The sequence below is a fragment of the Halichoerus grypus genome, chromosome 2 (genome assembly GCF_964656455.1).
Source record: "Halichoerus grypus chromosome 2, mHalGry1.hap1.1, whole genome shotgun sequence".
Classification (NCBI taxonomy): domain Eukaryota; kingdom Metazoa; phylum Chordata; class Mammalia; order Carnivora; family Phocidae; genus Halichoerus; species Halichoerus grypus.
This window is the reverse complement of record NC_135713.1, coordinates 185,599,628-185,620,058: the sequence shown is the minus strand read 5'-3', so window position 1 is coordinate 185,620,058 and position 20,431 is coordinate 185,599,628. Positions and strand designations below refer to the sequence as shown.

At 47.9% G+C, this 20,431-nt stretch overlaps 1 pseudogene; it reads left to right on the top strand.

The window, feature by feature from the left end:
• Positions 1 to 4,688: 4,688 nt before the first annotated feature.
• Positions 4,689 to 5,093, top strand: LOC118536117 (phosphatidylinositol N-acetylglucosaminyltransferase subunit P pseudogene; annotated as a pseudogene).
• The last annotated feature ends 15,338 nt before the right edge of the window (positions 5,094 to 20,431 follow it).

Genomic DNA, 20,431 nt, shown 5'->3' with positions numbered 1-20,431 from the left:
TTATCCCTATCTTACAGAGGAGAAAGCTGAAGAGGTTAGGGAACTTTCGCCAAACCCGTGGCTAATAAGTGGTTGAGCCAGGATGTGAATCCAAGTGGATCCGTATCTTTTCTCTCTGTGCGCCTTAAAAGACGAAGGGTATTTGCTGCTTGCTCAGGCCTCAGGAAAGACACACAGGCAATACTTGGTAATCTCAAGTCTAAGGCAGACCAAATGATTTAAGCTTATCCCAAACTCCTGACCTCCCTTTGAATATCCTAGCAATTGAACCTGAAATTAGGTCTTCACTGGCCATAACCCCCAAATGTCCTTGGCCTTTGGAATCCTAGATATTTACGGTGTCTGAACTGGAAGTAATCAAAATTCCTCTGGTCCACGATGTCCCTTTTACAGATGGTGAAACTGAGACCTAGAAAAATAAACTATATGTCAGAGGTGTCAGGGCTCATTCGTGACAAAACCAACACATTCACTTGTTTCACCAGGCTCCAGACCCATGATGACGAGCTGGACTAAGAACTGGCCCCACCTGCCACCTGTCAGAGCCTTCTTGACTCGAGTAAAGAGAGGGGCAGGCCTCCCCGGGCTCCATGCTGTCCCTTCTCCCTCTCCATTCCCACCCAGCCGGGCAAGCTTGCGGTTTTTCCAAGGCAGGGCCAGCCTGTCCTGAGCTGCAAGATGTATTAATCAATTTGATGAGGATGTTAAAGCTTTCTCTTTGCAACTAATTATGGCCTGATTTATAGGCCTGGCCTTGGTTTGATAGAGCTCTCCTCATGACAGGGATGAATGCCGTACTGGCATGGACCCCTTCATCTCTTCCATTTCTCTCCCTTCCTCCCCCCTCCCGCCTCCCTCCCTCCCACTCTCCTGCCTCCTGTCTCTGCTCTTGGTTCCCACAGGAACACCCTAATGACATGTTGACAAGCCGTGAAGCATAGTTCCCTCTCTGTTGCGTCTGCCTCTGACACCACCATTCCTCCTGTAGTCTCTGACATGGCGGACGGAGGCCTTGGCAGGCTCCAGCCACCACGCAGGTGCTGAGCTAGAAGCTCTATACACCCTTTTCTTCTGGAAACGGAATAATAAAATTACTGTGGATCGACACAGCATCTTCCTTCCCCAACGTTTCAAGAGCTTGTTGAAATAAATTTCATCCCCAGTAGACTTAGAGGTGGATGGAGGGATCCAGGTAAGTTTCATTCTGGTCATTCCACACAAGGGGAAACTAAGGCAGGGCTCTGAACTTGCCCGTGGTTCCACACACAGTAGAACAGCAAAGGGGAGAATAGTCGGTGCCCAGGCTTCCAGCTCCAAGGTCTTCCCATTGTTAGGGTCCTGAGTCATCTAGCTGTGCTGTTCCTAGGAAGCCCTGGCATACACACTGGCTTCCTGATTTTCGGCATGAAGGTCTTTGGGGCCGCACCACACAAATGAGACACGCGATAACACGTAGACAGGCACTTGGGACAAGAGTACATATGCCTGTGCACGTGTGCACGTGGGCTGTTCCCAGCTGTCCCTGTGGCTCACACAGAGATGAGAACAACCCCAAGTAATCACCTTCCTTAGGTCTGAAGGCCCGTATGCAGTCACTCTCCACACACTCAGCAGCGTTCCATGGGGAGCTCCCCGGGGAGGGGGCATCTCCTTGTATTCTGTCCCCCAAGTCCTACAACTGCTTCCCAATAGTGCCAGAGGAAAGACACAAAATCCATTATATAATATTTCCACAACACACTTACAGCAAGCTGCTAACCTACACATGACCAACGCACAAAACCTAACCCTAACCTGAACCTGAACCTGAGCCTTCACCTTACTCCTGACCCTACATCTAAAGGACTTCCCAACCCTAACTGTAAACTAACCCCTAATCTAAACACAAACCCAGGGGCGCCTGGGTGGCTCAGTTTGTTAAGCGTCTGCCTTTGGCTCAGGTCAAGATCCCAGGGTCTTGGGATTGAGCCCCAAATCGGGCTCGCTGCTCAGCAGGAAGCCTGCTTCTCCCTCTCCCACTCCCCCTGCTTGTGTTCCCTCTCTTGCTGTGTCTCTCTCTGTCAAATAAATAATATCTTCAAAAAATAAAATAAAATAAAATAAACACAAACCCAACTCCACATCTAAAATAGCCTGGGGGCCCCTGGGTGGCTCAGTTGGTTGGGCGTCTGCCTTCAGCTCGTGTGGTGATCCCAGGGTCCCGGGATCAAGCCCTGCATGGGGCTCCCTGCTCAGCTGGGAGCCTGCTTCTCCCTCTCCCTCTGCCTCTCCCCCCTGCTTGTGGTCTCTCTCTGTCAAATGGATAAATAAAATCTTTAAAATTAAAAAAATAATAATAAAATTAAAAAATAAAAGAGCCTGATTCCAGCCCATAATCCTAACAGTATTAAACTAATACTGACCCTAACTTTAAATATAACTTTAGGGGCGCCTGGGTGGCTCAGTCGGTTAAGCGTCTGCCTTCGGCTCAGGTCATGATCCCAGGGTCCTGGGATCGAGCCCCGCATCGGGCTCACTGCTCAGCGGGGAGCCTGCTTCTCCCTCTCCCTCTGCCTGCCACTCTGACTATCTGTGCTGTCTATCTCTCTGTCAAATAAATAAATAAAATCTTTAAAATAAATAAATAAATAAATAAATATAACTTTAAACCTAATTTCCCACACCTAACTCTAACCTAAACTTGCATCCACACTCAGAATCTAAACCTAACTGAAACCCCAACCCTAACCCTCATCCTCACCTAGACCCTAACTACAAATCAAACTCCATCTGAACTCAACCCTAACAACATCCAGATGTGTAAGGGTTACTAGGATAAGAGGGGTGAGCCCAGAACCTGGTCCCACTGCTATTTCCCTTCGTTTTTCTTCACAATCAGCGTGAGGTTGTTCAGACCTTTCTGGATTATGCAGGTCCTGTTTCCCCTGACCGAGCATGGCACTGCTCATGAGCCCCTTCTCCCTGGACAACAGGGTATTAAAGGAGATGAAATTCAGATTCGGGGGGCACCTGGGTGGCTCAGTCAGTTGAGCATCTGCCTTCGGCTCAGGTCATGATCTCAGGGTCCTGGGATCGAGCCCCACATCGGGCTCCCTGCTCGGCGGGAAGCCTGCTTCTCCCTCTCCCGCTCCCCCTGCTCACTCTGTCTCTCTCTCTGTCAAAATAAACAAATAGAATCTTTTAAAAAAAAAATTCAGACTCGGTTTAACAGTTAGCTACTTACCAATATACCTCAGAGGATGCTGGTGGAGATGGGTAATTTTAAAAATATATCTTTATATATATAAAATGAGATTTGGGGGGAAATCTTAATAGTGATGCTAGTTAGGTGCAATATTCTTTTTTTTTCAATATTCTTTTAAATTAAGTATAAGTTCAAATCTGCCCCCCTACTTGATCTTTAACATATCCTGAAAGTCGATAAGTCAGGCAGTATTATCCTCACCTGGTAAATAAGACACAATGGCACAGAGACGTTAAAGGCTTTGCCTAAGACCACACAGCAAGGTGGCAGAAGAGCCTCGCCAAGTGGCTTGATTCAGATCTATTTTCTACACTTAACCTTGCCTGTGGTCTCAGTTACTATTATCTCCCATTTCCCCCCAGCTAGTGCAGATATCCACGAATCCTCAGCATTTTTTAGAGATTTTATTTTTTTACTTGAGAAAGAGAGCATGAGAGGGGGTAGGGTCAGAGGGAGAAGCAGACTCCCCACTGAGCAAGAGGCCTGATGCGGGACCCGATCATGGGACTCCAGAATCATGACCGGAGCCAAAGGCAGTCGCTTAACCAACTGAGCCGCCCAGGTGCCCATGCATTTTTTAGAATTTGGAATGACATCAGGAGTGCATTCAGGGTTTTCAAAAAGGAAGCAGAGCCAGTCACGAGGGTGGAATGAGAAGGATTCATTCAAATGCCCAAGTGCTCAATCACACTTTTAAAAGTTCTGGTTGGGGCGCCAGGATGGCTCAGTCGGTTAAGTGTTGCACTCTTGATTTCGACTCAGGTCATGATCTCATGTGAGATCAAGCCCTTCATCAGGCTCCATGCTGACCGTGGAGCCTGCTTAAGATTCTCTCTCTCCCTCTCCCTCTGCCCCTCCCCACCCTGCTCATGCACTGTCTCTCTCTCTCAAAAAAATAAATTAAAAAAATATACAGATAGATAGAGAGATAGATAGATAAACGTTCAGGTCCTTGGGGCACCTGGCTGGCTCAGTCAGGAGAGCATTGACTCCTGATCTCAGAGTCGTGAGTTCTAGCCCCATGTTGGGGTAGAGATTAGGGGAGGAAAAAAGCTCCGGTCCTTGAATGGGGTAGGGTGGGAGGTGGAAAGAAGGTGACCAGGTGTAGGAGCAGGTAAAATATCTGGGGCATGGGACTGCATGTCAGGTTGAAGGGTTGACAGTTGGACGGTAGAGGAACTGGTCCAGAGCCTCAGGAAGAACCAAGTACCATCCTGATCTCCCTGCATCTTCTAGAAGGTCAGTGCCTCTGCCCCGGACTCTCCCATTTCCGGAACTTGGAGCGCTGCATTTACAATCCATGAGCCTTACAGAAGCTTGTGACAGAGCTGAGTTTACACAGGCAGGCATTAAAAAAGAAAGCAGTGTGCTAAGGTAGCCGAGCTGTCGGGAGGGGCCTGAGTGGGAGCTTCAAGGATCAAGATTGTCTAAAGCCACAGGGAAAATGTTGGAGAATTCACCTTTGCCATTGCCAGAAAGAACAATTTATGGCTTTGTTCTTTTCTTAAGCTCCCAATTTGGCTTCATACTATATCTTGTGTGAGCCTTTATTCCTGAATCTTGGCTGAACTCCTTAGGCTTAACCTATTGGCCTCAAAAATCTTGGGCAGTTGCATTGCCTGTCTACCTCCTCATTACCATAGTAATCGGGCATGTACTCCTATTTGGAATAAACGTTAGGAGTACCTCTCCGCTCAACGCCATTCATACAATCACAGATAACTATGCTAAAAATCCACGGCAGAAGAAATATCAAGAAGAGGCCATCCCAGCATTAAAAGATATTCCTATTAGTGAAGCAAACCAAATGTTCTTACTTGCAGCCAAAGAACTTTATGCCAAAACCTAAATTGTATGTAGATTAATCCCAAGCATTTGTTATAAGCTTTTGACTGAATAATTTTGACCATAATTATTTTGACTCTCTCTCTTACTAATACCCGATACTGAAATATAAGAAAAAGCAAGTTGAACTTCTTAGATTAAGTTCCATTACTATAAATGTTCTCAAATATTAGTTATTAGTGGACGGGATAAATAAAATACTGCATTACCATTAACAAAAAAAAACAAGCAAGCAGTGAACCAGTGAAGGGGAGGGGTGGGTGGGAACCCAGAACAAAAAGGGCGTGCACGAGAAGGAACTAGCTGGGGAGTCCTAGGGTAGTGACACGTGGAGCCCCAGAACGTTGGGGAAAACCAGACATTTAGAGATCAAATGCAGAGGAAAGAGCACTGGACTAGGGCCAGAAAATCTATATTTGAATCTCATCTTTGAAGCAGACTTTAGACAAGTCATTTCCCACAATTTCTCCATCTGGAAAATAAGACGGTTAGGCCAGAGCTTCAAATCCCTCCCAAGGTTGACATTGTAGAATTCCTGACTCCCCCAGCCCCCCCACCCCAGTCAAAAGCACCGGGTGTGAGTCTTTTTCTAGTCCTGTCTCCCCTCTGTGTGACTGAGCCAGCCTGGCCCTCCCCACTGGGCCCTTATTTGCACGTTACATTGAATTTGTGTGCTGGTGGGTCGAAGTGTCTGGTTTCTCCTGTTAGACGTGAGCCTCTGAAAGATGAAAGGTGTCTGGAACTTCCAGCTCTTGGAGCCTCCACTACAGTGCTTTGCTGGCCTCCGAGGCTCTGTGAGGTCCCCAGGCAGGGATGCCTGTCCTGTCACGCGGCCTCCTCCGTGCTCCCGAAGCTGCCCCTGCACATCCTCTCCAGGTCCCAGGGTTGCCTGGCCCAAAGCAGAGAATGTCAGGAGCCCTCCACAACTGCACAGTAATCCTTCTGGAGTTGGAGGCCCCTCCACCCCAAGGGGCTGATGTTTCTTGATGAGGAGCTCTGGCCGCACCAAGTAAGATGAAAAGCTGTCTTCCCAGTGGGGTGAATTCCCTCAGACCCAAAGCAGCTGCTCCTCAAAGTCTCCAAAAACAAAATTCCTCATGAATAAATATTAGGGAAGAAATGAGGTTTCCCAAGAACAAAAGCAGAGTTGAAGAAGTTACTGAAAGAAGTTGGGATCTTTCATCTCACAAATTATGTCGCTGATGTGTCGCCCCAGACTCTCCTTGCCACCCCCCCTCCACTGATCCGGAGCCACATCCTGCTTCTCCCTCACATGGAAACAGGCAGCACCTAGGAGATCATCTGCTCAGACTTTCCTTCAGAGGAAAAGAGAAACCACAAACAGCTGCCCCATGAGCCCTCCTGCCAAATTCCAGCTCAGACCGGGGATCTCGATGACCTCATCGGTATCTGAGCTGGAACTCACTTCTCCGGAGACAGAAGGGCTGCCAGGACCCCTGCAGGTTCCCTGGAAAAAGAAGAGGCAGCATGGTGGGTTCACGTCTGTGCCTCACTGGGCGAGGTGTGCCAAGACCTCCACCCAAGGGCTGAGCCACCACCTTGCCGGTTGGCAGCTTGGGGCGCATCCCTCCACGCCACCACCTCCACCCTGCCCCCTTCTAAAAGCCCCTTGCTCTTCTAGTCAAAAGAGATCCCAAGTTAGAGCCCCATTCTCTCTCTCCTCTGGATGCCAATAGAAATGAAATATCCTCGGGAGAAAATGTGCTTCTGTGCTCAGGGATTTATCAGAACCTGTCCAGTTTTGCTGAAAGAGAAGGTATGAGAGAGCACGAGGACCCTGGCGAGGCAGTGGAGCAAAGGGGTCCAAAGGTTCAAAGCTCCTACAAGGGCAGCGCTGGAGGGGAAAGCTTAGAACTCACATAGAACAAACCCCTCACGCTGCAGGTGAGGAGACCAAGGCCCAGAGAAGGAGAACATCTTTTCCGGTGTCTCACAGCAAGTCTGGAGCAGAAGCTAGACCTCCAGTCTCCGGACTCAGCCCTGTGCCTGCTCCCAAGGCCTGCAATACAAAACTTGGCTGCTTCAAAGTTTTGCCAGAGCTGGCCCTTCCCCCATGTCTGCCTCTGTAACACTTGGTTCCACCAGGGGTGACCTCTGCTCTCGGCGGTGAGCCCCTGCAAAGCAGCATGGGTGGGCAGAAAGGGGTTGGGGAGATCGGGGAATGGGGCGAAGATCTTCCTGAGGAAAGACTCTGAGAGAAGTCTGCATCTTACCTGCGTGGAACTCTGTAAACCATGTTAAATCTTGGCTTAGAGTAGGGCTGTTGGCTAGTACTTCTCTTTCTGGCCCCAAATGCCCAAAGAAAAATAGTACTGCTGTCATCTTTGGATGCAAAGATTGACACACTAATCAGTGATTCCTTGTCGGGACTCCTCCAATGACACATTCCTTTCCCCTTTACCTTATAGTTGTTTTTGTAGTGGAAAAAGAATGGGATCCTAGAATCAGGCCTGGGATATGTGGGTTAAACTTAAAAAAAAATTTTTTTTTAATTGTGGTAAAAGAGGTACATAACAAAATTCACCATCTTCATCTTTTTAATTTTTTTTAGAGAGAGAGGGAGCAGGAGAGGGGGGTTGGCAGGGAGGAGGGGCAGAGGGCAAGGGAAAGAGAGAATCCCAAGGAGTCTCCATGCTCAGCACGGAGCCCCACAGAGGCCCGATCTCAGGACCCTGAGATCACAACCTGAGCAGAAATCAAGAGTCAGACACTCAACTGACTTTGGCACCCAGGTGCCCCCATCTTCATCATTTTTTAAAAAGATTTATTTATTTATTTGAAAGAGAGAGAGAGAACAGGGGGAGGGGCAGAGGGAGAGAGAATCCCAAGCAGACTCCCTACTGAGCGGGGAGCCCAACATTGTGCTCCATCCCAGGACCCCGAGATCAGGATCTGAGCCAATGCTCAAGAGTCGGACGCTCAACCGACTGAGCCACCCCAGCAGCCTCCCATCTTCATCATATTTAAGTGTACAGGTCCGTAGTGTTAAGTACACGCACGTTGTTGTGCAACCAACTCCAGAAGTCTTTTCATCATGAAAAACTGAAACTCTCTACCCATTAAACCACCGAACCCCAGTCTCCCCTCTCCAGCTCCTGGCAACCACCATTCTACTTTCTGTCTCTATGAATTTGACTACTCTGGGTATCTCATATAAGTGGAATGACACAGTATTTTTCTTTTTCTGACTGGCTTATTTCATTTAGTGTAATGTCCTTAAAGATTGTCCATGTTGTAGCCTGGGAAATGTAGAATTTCCTTTTTAAGGCTGAGTGATATTCCACTGTATGGTTACACTACATTTTGTTTATTCATTTATCTGTTGACGGACAGGGAGGTTGCTTGCACCTTTTGGCAATTGTGAATCATGCTGCTGTGAACAAGGGTGTGCAAATGTCTCTTTGAGAACCTGCTTTCGATTCTCTTGGGTATACACCCAGAAGTGGAATTGCTGGTTCATATGGTAATTCTATTTTTAATTTTTTGAGTAACTGCAATATGATTGGCTTAAACTTTTTGGGCCTTTAGTTTGAGTATTGTAAAGATCATGTACATAAAGCTCCTGGCTTGAGGTTTGATACATAGTAGAAATTTAAGAAATGTTTGTCCCCCATGGACTCTTGAGAAAGAGTCTGTGTTTTATTTCTGTATTCCAAGCATATAGCATGGTGCCAAACATACAGTAGGTATTCAATATATGACTGTGAATGAATGAATAATGAATAAATGCACCTTGTAACTCCTGGAGCATCTAAAGTAATTTCTACACATTGTAAGTGCTCAGGAAATGTTACTTGAATGAATGCATGTAGTATATCCTATAATGGAGCACCTGGCCAACTCAGTCAGTAGAGTGTGAAAGTCTTGATCTTGGGGTTGTGAGTTCGAGCCCCACGTTGGCTGTAGAGAAGACTTAAAAAATAAAATGAAAAAAAAAAAAGTCCTGTTTCATCTGCATCCTACTACATGAGGAAAGGAATCTGCTGACGTCTCCAAAGTTCCTGGCAGAAGAGTTCAGAAATAAGTATTTGGCCTACTGCCATTCATGCCAATGCTGACGGGAACTCCCACTTTCTGGGATCCCCCTTTGCCTTCACCCTTGGCAAGTGAATTCCATTGCGGAAAGTGGGTAAAGGTGGATCTGTCCCAGAGTACCTCCAGGCTACACCGGGCTTGCTAGGGTTTCTCTCTTCCTACCATATTCTTACAATACTTACTGTGAGCTCCAGGGCATATTGCAAAGCAGGGCTGTCCTTGTCCAATGCTGTGAGCCCAGGCAACTCAGAGAATTTCTTTTTTTTTCTTTTTTTCTTTTTAAGTAATCTCTACACCCCATGTGGGCCTGAATCCTCCCATATAATAGGGAAATGGTGCCTCTGGGTTGGGAGGCATCCTGTCTGAGAGGAAAGACACAATTCTTAAGCCCATGCTTGAGGAATTTATAGTCTAAAGAAAATCACAGGAATATGATCTATTAAACCAATGTTTATCCATTTAACATGTATTTATTAAGCTCTTACTGTATGCCAGGTCCTATGTAAGGTTCCCATGACCCTGAGATCAAGAGTCACGTGCTCCACCAACTGGGCCAGCCAGGCACCTGGCCACTCAGAGCATCTTAATCCCCTGGCCTGAGTCCAAAAGCAATGACCAGGTCTCACCTCTCAGCAGCCTCTCCACTCTGAGGCTGCTTCCCTGACCCAGTAGGCTCACCTGCTCTTCCACTGGAACCCAAGCCTTTGTTTCTTCCCACGAGTTTGGCTTCTACTTTTCTAAGCACTTCCCAAATACACCCAATGTAACTACTCAGTTCCCTAGAACCTCTTTATTCTGCTTTATAAAGTTATACTTTATAACTTTTCTGAAATGTCCTTTTCATTCCCAAGTATATTGGTCAAATCTTGTCCACAGAGGTGACTGGAAATAGGACCAAGGGGAAGAGAAACTCCCTCCCAGGAGCATAGATTGGGAACTCATTTAGGACCTCCTTAGAACCCAACATAGGACCTGGCGTACAGTAAGAGCTTAATAAATACATGTTAAATGGATAAACATTGGTTTAATAGATCATATTCCTGTGATTTTCTTTAGACTATAAATTCCCCAAGCATGGGCTTAAGAATTGTGTCTTTCCTCTCAGACAGGATGCCTCCCAACCCAGAGGCACTATTTCCCTATTATATGGGAGGATTCTAAGAGCAAATTCTTCCTACTTCCATGTTCTCTGAGCCCCAAAACTTCACCAAAGACCTAGCTTAATGATGACTTGGACCGGCAGGGTTTCTCAACCTCAGCTTTTTTTTTTTTTTTTAAAGATTTTATTTATTTGACAGAGAGAGACACAGCAAGAGAGGGAACACAAGCAGGGGGAGTGGGAGAGGGAAAAGCAGGCTTCCTGCTGAGCAGGGAGACCTATGCGGGGCTCGATCCCAGAACCCTGGGATCATGACCTGAGCCGAAGGCAGACGCTTAACGACTGAGCCACCCAGGCGCCCTCAACCTCAGCTTTATTGACATTCTGGGCTAGATAATTCTTTGACGTGAGGGCTGCTGGTGTAGGATACTTAGCAGCATGCCTGGCCTCTACCCACCAGATACCAGTAGCGACCCCCTTCCCGTTGTGACAACCAAAACTGTCTCCAAGCAATCCCAAATTATCTTCTGGGTTCTTTTGGCAGGGCGGGGCACAAAATCATTCCCACTGGAGAACCACTGAACTAGACTGAGGCGGAAAAAGAAGCAATTGCTCTGCTTTTTATTGCTTTGTGGGAATGGAAAATATTTTTCTAGTAGAGGAAAAGTTGCATATTTATCAGATTAAGAACTGACGAGTAACGTCCTTCCAACCCCGGGGGCTTCTCAGAATCGAAACTGGGAGCACTCCAGGTGAGATCATTCCTGCCTGGGACAAAATTTCCGTGTCAGGTCACTGGGGCACAGAATGGAGTGACAGAAGAAGGAAGTGGAAAAGTGTGAGGCCATGCCCCAGAAGTTACTAGAAATGGCAATTATTTTCCACTCCTCAGGACCTGCCAGGGCTCTAAACCTGGGGTCAAATACATACAGGCCCGCTCTGGATGGATCCTACCTACCTGTAGAAACTGGAGCCCAGAGAGACTGAATGACTTTTCTGATGTTGCACAGCACATCAGAGAAAAAACAAACAAACAAACAAACAAAAACAGGACGCGAATTCCCTTTGAAGTTAGACATCTGAAAGCCAAGGGGACATGGTACACCCCAGCTGCCCAGGGCCTGTTCTCTCATCTGTCTTCATCTGACTTTGGAAGCACAGACGAGACCAGAGCGAGAGAAGTATTGACTGGTGATCTTCACTTGGGGGGTGGGGATGGCTGGGGGGGTGACAAGACTGCTCACACCAGCAGTCGGGTTCCCGAGATGCTCTGGGTTGCTGGCTTCTGAGCCCACTATCTCACTTTCTTGTTGCTTCGTGGAGATAAGCTATCAGCTTCTGCACAGGATCAACTGAGGAAGTCAGGAGGGAGGAGAGACCTTGGCAGCCAGCAGGAAAGGACTGGCAGCAAAAAAAAAAAAAAAAAGCAAAGCATCCTGGGGCCAAAAGTGCTGACTGGACAGAAGGTTAAGGAGGGAAGAAGAGGGAGAGTCAAGGCAGAGGGTGAAAATGGGAGAGGGAAAAGCAGAGAAAGGCAGAAAGACCCCCAAAAAACTAAAATGACTCCGCAAACAGAACTCGAGCAGAGAGTTTTTCTCCTCTTTCTATTAAAACTGTAGATGTGCCATTTTAAACTGTGTTTTCCTCCTGTCTTGCCTTCCAAGAGTTAATGCAAACCAAGTACTCTTCAAACTTATTTGTGATCCCATAAAGAATCAAGTCTTCAAGAGTGATTTACTGTGTGACTTCAGGAAACTCATTCAACTGTTCTGAGGCTTTCGGCTCCCCTCTTAAAAAAAAAAAAAAAATGCAGAGATTACCCCAGCCAGCTATAAGGAGAGGCCTCATGGTCTAACTCATGAGAAGTGCTAAAGAGCTGTTCTTTCATCTGGAACTACCTAGGGAGAGATTTTCTTACCATGAGCTTTTACATCCTCATTCATTTGAATTGGCGCTCTGGGAGCCAGGCGGAGAACAGGTATTTTTATCTTACTTTAATGGGTAAGCAGTGGTATAACTAGTAAAAAAATGGATCTCTCCTTTGTCACACTTCTCTGCCTACTATATGGAAAAGGCCTGGACTTTCTCCTTTGAGCAGGATTCCCAGACTTGGCTGAGCAGACTGGATTTTGGGGTGCGGGAAATCCTGCTCTTTGGAGGGGAGAGGCACCCACAGACTGGCAGAGAGCCTGCTGGTATCATCAAAAAGCGTGAATCAGGAGCCTCTCTCCTGAACCCAGCTGCTCAGCCCACCGTTACGTGGGTCCATGGTACGGGCCGCTCAGTTTGAACGCTAGAACTAACACAGGGGACTACATTCCATAAGGCTCTGATAGAGCAAGTCGCAGATGAGTTAGGAAGGCAAGTCAGGATGAAAAATTCCCAGGTCTGTGCTCTTCATGTGCAAGAAGAGTTAGTCCCGCTTCTTGTCCTGTCTTATGGGCTCACTTTCCTCAAGGCCTCCTCTCCCTTCCCATCCAACTGCTAGGTGGCAGCCCTTTATTTATACTCTTCTCTAAAGCCCTCATCCTCCAGGGGGCCTACTCAGATTACACCTGCTCTTGAGGAATCCTTCCTTTACTTTGTTATTAGATCCCCAAATTTGTCTACTAGAACAAGACCCTGCACACACAGAAAGACAGCAGTAAATTAGGGGTGAGTTATATGTCTAGTGTAATGTGTGTGCTAGTGTGTAAGTTAACACCACATGGATGAAATCCAGAGCTGCCCCTGGTCGTGCACTGCTTTGGGCTCTTGAAAGTCCCATTTTCAGGGAACTGGTTTCTGAAGAGTGGAAGGGACTGTGACGCCCCTTGGTTGTTATTCCTCTTCTGTGTCAAACACAGCCCTGGCCCTAAGCGCCCCCTCCTCAGGACAAAGGCCAAGTGGGAGAGGGTACCCCCAGTGGATGAGGTCTTCATCCAGAACCACCCTGTGATACCACTGTCCCGGTTGCTGTTGAAGTGTCTGCCTCTCTGCTTCGAAGTCCAAGACTTCTAGAAGAGTCTCCAAAAGGCAGGAGGCCTCCCACATGCAAAAGAGGAAGGGAAGTTCCAAGTTCAAGTCCAGGAACAGGTATAGAGAGGAAAGGTCATCAAGCAAAAGGAGCATTTCCCTCCCTCATGGAAGGGCACAAAATCACCAAAGAACAGAAAGAATTTCCTCCTTTCTCTACCTGCCAGATACCCAAGACACCCCCACTCCCCAGCCCCTCTGCCTTTCCTGACCTGATCAACCAGAAAGAGAGAGTCCCTTGACCTTGCAGGAGTTCCCTGAGCCAGACTGGCTCAGGGGACGACAACCCAGGGAAGCTCCCGGGCCAGGGGTCCTCTCCCGCTCTTGCCGCGGCTGGCTGGGGGCAGCAGGTGCAGGCCCCCCGGCAGGATGGAGATGGCGCCTCTGCTCTTGGCAAATTCTTTTCAGGGGCGCGCGCTGGTGGGAGCCTGAGTGAGCATGAGAGAGCGGGAGGAGAGAGACACGGGCGGGCGCGGGGGCGCCGGGGGGCGCCGGGGGGCGCCGGGGGGAGGCGGGCCGAGGCGGCGGGCTGCGGGGCTTGGTGCCGAGGCGCCGCTAGGGTGCAGCTGCGGGCTGAGCGGGCGCCGGGCCGGGCCGGGGCGGGGCCGGGAGAGGGGCGGGCGGCCGAGGCGAGGCCGTTTGGGTGTTGTGTTTCCACTGTCACTATAATTAGGCGGATTCTGTGTTTATTTAGGCTGAGAGCTGTAAGATAAATGACAGCTTCGAAGATGCTTTTCAGCACTTCATAAATCACCCACCGGCCCGGGCAGTTGGCTTCTGCCACGTCTGGGGTCGTCCTCGCGCCCTGCCCCCACCCCCACCCTCAGAGAAGAGGGCACACACACACCCCCCCCCAGGACCCCTGCGCTCCGGGCACAAAGGGCAGGAGAGCCAAGCGAAAGGGGTGCCTGTCCTTCCCGAAGCTCGCAGCGCCCAGCGCCCCGGAACAGGCCGGCAGCCGCGGGGAAGGCGGGCAGGAGGGCAGCCTCCTCCTGAGGTGGTCCCTGCGGCTGCGTGGGGCTCAGGTTGACAGGCAGGCTTGCCCTCCTCTGGGAGAATATGGTCTCTAATCGGCTCTAATTCAGGCTCTCTTCCCTATGCCTGGCTGACACATCTGGAGATTTACAAGAGACATTTGAGAAGTATTTATAGCACAGTGGACATTTCTTCCCCCTCCTATGACTGTCTGAGCCTCTCTTGGGGGCTCCGGGTGGAAGGTTCCACGTCCTTTCCCATGGGAGAGCACATTCTTGGAGAGGGGTTGTGGACAGCAGGCCCTCTCCCATCAGGACCTTGGAACTCCCTGGCCATGAGGAAGGGCAAAGAACAGGATGGTGACCCACCCTGCCTAGCCAGGCCTGGGTCAGGTCAGTCCCCTTGGCAGGAAGAAGGAGCAGGATGTGGGGTGTGGAACATCGGGCCTGTGGGGCTTTGACTACAAGCAGGCAAGCAGCCCGCGGAGGTGATAAACCCAACAGAGACGGGAACATGGTCTGAACCAGACACCTTTCCATGCAGAGGTTTCAAATCAAAACAGACACTGCAGAGTCTCAGGTCAGGTATCAGGGCCAGTGGTATGGACCCTTCTCCTGGTTTGGGAGCACGGACTGGGAGAAATTGGCCTTGGTAAAAATAGCAGGCCAACCTTCAGAAGGCAGTAAGCCACAATAATCTTCTGAGGCCCGTGCTGCCAAGCCTAGGTCAGTCCTGGTTTGGGGAGGTCCAACCAAGCCAGCAAGGAGACAAAGGGATCCCTGGCTCCAGACATCAAGGTACTGCTGAAGGAAAGAGGGGTGCCACCAGCACTGCCCAGTCCCCTGGCATAGTCCTCCCCCCATAAGGGGTCTGCATTCCACCCGAGAACCAGCTGCCCATGTGGAGCACTGCACCACAAGGAAAACGAGCAGAGAGAGCAGACATGGTGGTTCAAGTGCCCAACTCAGGAGCTCTGAATAGATGTGCTAGTGTGTGTAACCCTGCGATCTCCATCAGAGTGGCATTCCTCTATGCACTTACCTGGTATGGGTTAGCCACTATCTCTGAGCCAGGCACTGTGCTAGGTGTTGGGCATAAAAAGATGAAAGACACACCCTTTCACTTATATTCTAGTGGGAGAGACAAGCATAAAAACAAATCATTACCAATGGCTATTATGGTGATGAGTACAAAGTAAGATGGCGCCTGGCACCTACTTGCCAAGAGTGATTCCTTTCTCAGCAAGGGTCCTCAGTGCTCCATAGGAGGGTATTGCTTAAACCTGGGTAGAGCTCTGAAAACACTACAGAGTGATGATTGGGAGCGTGGACTCTGCTGTGGGACATACTGAGTCTGAATTCCAAGTCCAACATGGGGCTTAAACACACAACCCTGAGATGGTCATGTGCTCTACCAACTAAGCCAGTCAGGTGCCCCAAGTCTGAATTCCAATTCTGCCACTTACCAACTGTATGATCTTGGGCAAGTTGTTTAACTTCCGCTTACCTCGTCTATAAAATGGGGAGAAGAAGAAGAAGAACTATGATTATTACTGGGCTTACCTCACAGGGTTATCATGAAGATGAAGTGAGAGAATGCATACAAAACTGCCTGGAACCCCCATTGTCAAGCATCAAAACATCAAATTTAAGTATGTGGAATTTGAATATTTTCTGCCCAACTTGGTCTTCATTACCCCATTGTCAAGCACCAAACTGCCTGGAACATAGTAAGTGCTCAATAAATGTTAGCAATGGGGAGAGAAAGAGACACAATGAGAGAGAGAGGGAAGGAAGGAGGTTGAGAGAGACCGAGAGAAAAAGAAAGCCTCTGTGCGTGTTTCTGCAGGAAGGAAATCGAAGAAAATGCTCAGGTCCCTTGAATAAGAGGGAAGTACTTTTTGTGTAGCCCCTGTTACCCTCTCCATAGTTTCTCAGCATTTTCTGGTGAATTGGGAGGCTTTGGTTCTCATCCCAGCTCTTCCATTAGCTGCTAATATGTTCTTTCTCAGTCTCTGCGCTTCAACTCCTCCTTTGTGAAAAGAAGCAGGCGAGCTTCCTTCTACAATCTTCATTTCTGACATTTTATGGTTCCGTTCAAGAATGCACACAAAAAATGAACATTAGTATGTACATAGATAATTTTACAAATCAGTTGCAAGACTGTATTGTTGCAATGGTTTCTAAGCAATTCTCTATCACTGATAAATGTCTTTTGTGTCGCTGAAAATGATGATATATTATCCACTGTCCTCAGTCCTGACAAACATCTTTGCGACACTGTCAACAGCATAACAACCACAGTGAGGCTGTGGCCATGTCAAGGTTGAAAAGGTCAAATTTCCAAACCCAGGACCATTTTGGAAGTTTACACCAGGTTCAGGCTACTCAGAAGAACTTAGATCTGGTTTTTCTGAGACCTGATCTCTCTGGTTCATCTCTATCCTTTCAACTGCCCTTGTTCATCCAATTTAATCAACTATCCTGGGTATTTCCCATTTGCTGGAAAACTTGGCTTAAGTTAAAAACAAAATGACTCCTTCCCTTAAGATGTTCATTTTTCTTTGAGGGGAAATACATGCAACCATATCAAATAAATGCAATAACATGCTGTAAATGTGGTGACAGAAGTCTAAGTAAGTGACACTGGGGATGGCAAAGAGGAAATGGTCGATTTTCTCCCGTGCCTACCTACACAGCATCCTACGCGTTCATACTTGTTGGACGAGTGAATCAACCAGCAAAGAGCCTGGGGTAGAAGATCGCACGGGGGGAGGGGGGGGGGGAGGGAATAGCAGGAAGGGAAAGAAACCTACCTGCCCACCACCAGTGCCACGAGACAAACAAACCAACTAAATTAAAGCAAGTAGGAATGGGGTTACACATCTCTGAGAACAACCGCGTGGAGTCAGGAATAGAGGCACCCCGAAGCTAGTACTTTCTTTCTTTCTGATCCAACTCTTAGAAAATCCCCAGGCTACAGATTTCCTGGCCAAAACAAGTAGAGCAGCACTGGGGCAAAGGGAAAACTTTCTTCCACCCACACCGGAAGAGCTGAATCCCTGCCTCCCTGCCAGTTATGGGGAAGCAACTGGGTCCTCTAGCTGACTGCTAAAGTAGTTGGATGAGGATGAAGCCAGTCTCTCTAATCTTCATATGATCAAAGGCCACACCGCATCTTGTTGCATCTGGGGCTCAGTCTGTATGTAGCTTAGAGTCTGATGCACACAAAGGAAGACAATGTTACAGGTTTATCTATCTTATGGCTCACAGATTTCAGCAGATACCAAGAGGGCTGGATGAGAACATGTGGGTTAAGCAGCACAACCAGCCCTACCCAGGTGGATGAACCCCCAAATATGTGGCCAGCTCACCGAGGGTGAGGATTGACAGCTTCCTTGTAAAAGACAGTATATTCCTTTCATGTATAGTTTGGTGTAAAATACTGAAATGCACAGAACAACGGAATAGCTGTCACATTTACTAATGAGATCTGTCTTTATAGCCCAGATCTTCGGAAAACTTCTTACAGAACAATAATTCAGCCCTCCTCCGAGCTTTGCTTCATTTCTGCTCTCTTGGGGGAAGCAAGCAAAGAAAACTAGACATTTCCCACTCAGCCCTATGTCAGCTTAGCAGCACTGAAATCCTCTGTCTGGTTAACATGAGGCTTTTCCCATTATCAACAATCTCAAAGGAAGCCTCAAACTTCAGCCAACGTTTACGGGCAGATCCCAGTTACTGTCACCCAGTAATATCTTTCTGCTGACCCTTGGCTTCAAACTTGGCTCAGTCCGTGCTCTTGACTTTTCCCACACTCGGTGCTTCCAGTCAAAGAAAATGCAGCCGAGCCTGTTTCCCAGTGTAAGCATGTAAATACCACACTCATCAACTCCTGGCTTGGGCCCTACTCAGGAGACAGACATAGAGAATGGAATTTGTTTTTAAAATCTGCCTTTCAGGTTAAGAAGATGGTGCCCCTAATTCTTGTCAGGAGGACGCGTAATTGGAATGTTTCTCCAGGACCAGAGAGAGGGGCCACGAAGACCCACAGCACTCCTTCACCAATGCACCTTGGTAATCAGCGGCCGAGAGCTCTCGCTAATGCTAGGTAATTCTATTTGGCTCAACACACATTTGTTGAGTGCCTCCTAAATGCCAGGCACTGTGACAGGTGCTGGCAATTAACGCTAACAGCCTGCACTTGTGAAGCAGTTGGCCAGGGTTAGAGATGCTGTTAGATGGCTGGGGGATAAAGGACAGAAGGGACAACCGAGCTCATCATCACAACGCTCCGTCCCTCGGAGAGCATCTTACACGTGAGAGAAACAGAAGCACAAAGAGGTCAAGTCTCCGGATAACTCATTTGCATTGAGTCAGCTGCTCGTCTCTCCTTCTGAATCACAGCGTAGTAGACAGAGCTGGGGATCTGGAGTCCAAAGATCTGGGTTCAAATTCCAAATCCTCCATGCAGTTGTGTGAGTCTCAGTTTCCACCGATAAAATGGAAATAAGAATACTCGCCGTTCTTCATAGGTAGAAGAGATAATGCAAGACAGACCAGTGCTTCTTAAACTTCAACGTGCATGTGAATCACCTGGGGGCCTTGTTAAATTGCAGACTCGGAGTCAAATGTGGGTTGGTCTGAGCTATTGCGTTTCTAACAAGCTCCCTGGTGATGGTGCGGAGCCTGGTCCATGAATCACACTTTGAGTAGAAGACTATGGACTGTTTACTAGACAGACGAAAAGGATGGTGATACCAATGAGCATCGCCATCTAAGTAAACATCCAGAACTCATTCAGAATTCAGTAGAGCCATACTAAGTGATTAGAAATGTGTTAAGGCAGCCACGTTTGGGGCAATAGAAGGAATTTATGGCATGGCTTTGCTTACTTCGGTGGAACGATTAGAGAATAATACCAACCCATCCAAACTCGGCAGCTAGGTTAGAAAAGAAAAAATGGAATTCTTCTATCTCCTTCAGTTAAAAACATTTGCCCTGGATGTAAAACACTGAGATAAAAATCAGAAGGTCCTTGATCCTGCTAGATCATATCCTGCACCTTGTAACTATCTCCTGCCAAATTTCTATGGAATCTTAAAGCTGTTGGAACAGATATGCTTGAGGTTAGGCATCTCATATCCTCCCCAGCCCTGGGCTTGGGCCTTATCCTAGTGTCTGAAGACCACTTTGAGGTCATTTCTACCTGCTTCTGATCACTGACATTACCCCAGATGAGAAACATAGATCTGTTTTTCCAATGCCTTCAGAAAAAGCTTCTGCATTTCCCTAATAAGAATGACCACACGCTCGGGGCACCTGGGTGGCTCAGTCGTTAAGCGTCTGCCTTCGGCTCAGGTCATGATCCCAGGGTCCTGGGATCGAGCCCCGCATCAGGCCCCCTGCTCCGCGGGAAGCCTGCTTCTCCCTCTCCCACTCCCCCTGCTTGTGTTCCTGCTCTCACTGTCTCTCTCTGTCAAATAAATAAATAAATAAAATCTAAAAAAAAAAAAAAATGACCACACACTCACACCCTTAGGAATATTAATATTTAGTTAATATTTGTATATCTCTTATGGGCTCATGGAGTAATCTGAGTGGTGTGCAACCTGGAAGAGAAGAATCTGCTTGTCCCAATGACCTACAAAGAGATGATCCATTTCTTAGAATGTGCCTGGCCAGGTCTCCAAGGACCAAAACAAAGCATAAAGTTGAGGGAATTATTGAGATAAATAGGAGGGGAAATACTATAATGCAAAGTATTCAGAAGGAGAGATGAGCAGCTGACTCAATGCAAATGAGTTATCTGGAGACTTGACCTCTTTGTGCTTCTGTTTCTCTCACGTGTAAGACGCTCTCCGAGGGACGGAGCGTTGTGATGATGAGCTCGGTTGTCCCTTCTGTCCTTTATCCCCCAGCCATCTAACAGCATCTCTTGGTGGGAGGCTGGAGTCCCAGATTGTAGTCTTATCTTTGCCTCTGCTCTACTGATCTGGGATGGGGCTTCCAACATCTATTAACAGAATTTACCTGCTTGTAATGTACATACCTCTTCGGTGGTTAGAAAGGACTTACGAATCAAAGAAGATATGAAGGGGAAAAAGAATAGTAAAAAGCAAGAAAGCAAAACATAGAAATTTATTTTCTCACAACTCTGGAGGCTAGAAGTCCAAGATTAAGGTGTCATCAGGGTTG